Genomic DNA, 3,992 nt, shown 5'->3' on the forward strand with positions numbered 1-3,992 from the left:
ATGCTCCAGATGTTTGAATATATTGCACTGTAGAAAATTTCATTAAAATATATCTATTTTCAATGAACACGACCTCGCCGAGTGAGGGTCACCATGCAGTTCTAGAAATTCACCTACTCAACATTATACACTTCAGAAATGGCGGCCAAAAAATAAACAAATGTTTATTCTTTTAGGATTGAATTTCGTCATAGAAATTCATGTAGATAGGATGAGATTGAGGATTTCGTTTTCAGCAACAATAAGATGTTGTGCAGCCGGTCTTCCACGAGGCATTTTCGATTTCTCATAAGAAACTATGATATTCAATCACGTGTGTGATTTATATATAAACAGTTAACGTCAATCAAATCACGTGTGTGATTTATTTATAAACAGAGTAGAACGGAGAATACTGGTAAGACGTTCAGTTACTTCCCTTGAATATTTTTATCTATTTTTTTACCCCCCTAAACTTGAAGATTACCTATTAAACATTTTCACGTTTTATACTTCAGAGAATGTTTAAGTCTTATAATGTCAAAAAGCTATTATAAAGTTGAAATACTGGTTCAAATTTGACACAAGTCGAGTAGTTCCTGTCACCTAACTGCCTTATCAAGTTGAAATATTCTTTTCTGTGGTGAGTTTAGCTTAATCGGCAAAAGCATCGTCACATGTAATGACGGGGATGTGAGTTCGAGTCCACAGCTGGCCACCTACACTTTTCTCTGCAAAAATAGGGATAGTTTATCCTGTTCAGGCTATATTATTAGCATTATTCTGCGATTGAGAATTTAAACATCACTTCTTTAACTTTCTATACAAAGCATGAAATTTTGGGGGAGGGGGCTAGTCGATTAGATCGACATCAGTACGCAACTGGTACTTAATTTATCGACCCCGAAAGGATGAAAGGCAAAGTCGATCTCGGCGGAGTTTGAACGCAGAACGTAAAGACAGACGAAATACCGCTAAGCATTTCGCCTGTGTGCTAACGTTTCTTATTTCTTTATTGCCCACAAGGGGCTAAACATAGAGGGGACAAACAAGAACAGACAAAGGGATTAAGTCGATTGCATCGACCCCAGTGCGTAACTGGTACTTAATTTATCGACCCAGAAAGGCAAAGTCGACCTCGGCGGAATTTGAACTCAGAACGTAACGACAGGCGAAATACCGCTAAGCATTTCGCCCGGCGTGCTAACGTTTCTGCCGGCTCACCGCCTTATCAAGCTGAAATATTAAAACATTAAAATTGTTTCTATAAGCAGGAAATATATTTGAAATCTGTTCAAAATAGATTAAAATTATGTTTCCTATTGTTAGGGTTTAACTTAATTCTTATCTAGCAACCCTAGCCATGACCCTCCTATAAGCAGTCATTGTCTAACAGCAGTTTAGAGAGTCCGTTCTAGGTTATAAATAGAATTTATTATATCCAGGTAATGTGAAATAATTCTCAGAAGCCATCCGTCTGGTAAATAATATTCACGAAGGAGAGAAAACATATTCAATGCATTTCACATTAAAAGGTTAACATAGAATAAACATAGGGCGATTAAAAAATATATATGCTGTCACCAAAATATTTAATAATCAAACAATTCTTCTTGTTTACTTTAAGATATAAATACAAATTAAGTTACCCGAACAATTACATTTAAATTAATAATTAAATATTTGTTTCAAATTTTGGCACAAGGCCAGCAATTTCAGGGGACGAGGTAAGTCAATTACATTGACCCCATTGCTCAATTGGTACTTATTTGATCGACCCTGAAAGGACAAAAGACAAAGTCGACCTTGGTGGAATTTGAACTCAGAACGTAAAGGCGGAAGAAGTGCAGCTAAGCATTTTATCCGGCGCGGTACTCATTCCGCCAGCTCACCGCAAATTCAGAATTAAATATTAAAGCAGAAATCATTTTAAAGTAGCTTCGTTCATTGAAGGAATGTAAAGATGAATTTTAGTAGAGTCGTTAGAACGTTGGGGTTAATACCTTGTGGTTTTTATGCTTTAGGTTCAAATTTTGGCGAGATCAACTTTGCTTTGTTATCCTGCAAGGATCGATAAATAAAAAAGCAGCCTGAGGCGTTGGTCTTATGTAATCATTAAACATTGGACAAGATGCCTTGGTGTATTTATTCTGGTCTTTTGTGATCTGAGTTGAAACCCCAGTGTAACCAACCTGGATATAAGACTTAATTTATCACCTGTTTTAACAGGACCACATAGTCCTTGGGCTCTTTTTAGCAAAGGATTTATCTGTTGTATACATTCGTGTTAGGTCTCTCGTTTTGGGACTGTCTTCCTCCTAGTCGCCATTCTCAAAGACCCAGGTATCTTTCGATACTAATCCTTTTTTTTTTGTCAGCGTTTGTTTATATCAATTCGGCATTTTCCGTAAGGGAAGAGGGAAAGAAGGGAAGAGTTTCTTTGTTCTGTTAAGCAGCAGGGAAAAAGAAAAAAAGCAAACATAAACACACACACACTCTCTCTCTCTCTATCTCTCTTCCCCCTCCCTTTAAAACACATGTCAGTTATCTCTCGGCTTCTCTCTCTCTATCTATTTATCTCTCTCTTTCTATATATGCATATATCCATACATATATGTACATACCTACATCTATATGTATACATACATGCATATATGGGTACAGGGCATCACAAAAAAAAACGTTAAACTATATATATATATATGTACATACACACGCACATATATATATACATACATACATACATATATACACACCAAGCTTTATCTATATCATTACCTCGCCCCCCCCCCCAATCTCCCTCTTTCTCTATATATGTATACATACATATAGAAGAGATAGATAGATGGATAGAGAGAGAGTGTGTTTATGTTTGCTTTTTTTCTTTTTCTATGTTTCTTTCCTTACGGAAAATGCCGAATTGATGTAAACAAATGCATGTGCTCGCTTGGCATTTCTAGTACTTGTATCGAAAGAATGCCAAAATGTTTTACTTGTAATGTAACGCTTGTAAAATGCTTTAGCAGTTTCTAGTCTATAAAATACTGAATGAAATTATAATAATGTTTAATATAAAAGGATATATATGTTTGAAATGGTTGTAATGAGTGTTTAACGATGTAAATGTGTTAATACAATAATATTTACCTCAAATAATATTTAGGGTTCAATTTCAGCCTGAAGTCCTTCTAAAATCTTGCGAGTTCTGTTCGTTGAAACAGCAGAAAGAATTATGCGACTCTTCGATGGGTTATGTATAATGAAGCATACGGAAGTTTATAAATATGTGGGTGTTACTTTGATATATTTCTGTATATCTTTGTTTAAATGTCTGTGTGTGTTTATCTTTGTTCTAGTGTCTCTGTTGGCGGGTGTGTATATTGCTGTGGGTATATGTTTGATTAACGGGTATGTGTGTGTTGCAGTGTGTATGTATGTCGATGTTACCCAGCATTCTCACACACAGTGTGAATAATATATCTCTCCCCCCGCCTCCCATTCAGTTCTATATTCTTTCTTTATCTCAATGTCTACGTCATCTCCAACATTGCCACCACCACCACAACCACCACAACCATCCCACTTTTAACTATAAAAAAGTTTACTGTTTTTCAACCATTTACTTTCTTTTTGCAAAATTTCTTTACATAGAAAAAATATATTTGAAATGATTTAATACATGTACATATTTATGCAAACACATATACACATATACACACACATGGGCATATACGTACATACATACACACATATATAAAATGGTGTGTGCATATGCCTATATTCATATATTTATACATATATAGTGGTTGGACAAAATAATGGAAACATCTTAAAATTTCAAACAGATTTATTTTAATATGGGGTAGGACCGCCTTTGGAAGTAATTACAGCTTGAATTCTACGTGGTATGGACTCATACAAAGTTTGAATTGTTCCCAAAGGAATTTTTGTCCATTCTTCAGCTAAAACAGTCTCCAGTTCTTGTAGTGATGATGGTGGAGGATATTAATGTT

At 35.3% G+C, this 3,992-nt stretch overlaps 1 protein-coding gene across 1 annotated transcript in view; it reads right to left on the reverse strand.

Moving 5' to 3' along the window:
• The window catches only part of LOC106874688 (uncharacterized), a 13,750-nt gene extending 10,356 nt beyond the window's left edge, over window positions 1–3,394 (reverse strand). Inside the window, exon 1 of the mRNA XM_052977919.1 lies at window positions 3,127–3,394. The gene's annotated coding sequence lies outside the window, so the exon portion shown is untranslated. The remainder of the gene's footprint in view (window positions 1–3,126) is intronic.
• Window positions 3,395–3,992: the final 598 nt, after the last annotated feature.

This window comes from Octopus bimaculoides, chromosome 29 (assembly GCF_001194135.2).
Source record: "Octopus bimaculoides isolate UCB-OBI-ISO-001 chromosome 29, ASM119413v2, whole genome shotgun sequence".
NCBI classification, from domain to species: Eukaryota; Metazoa; Mollusca; class Cephalopoda; order Octopoda; family Octopodidae; genus Octopus; species Octopus bimaculoides.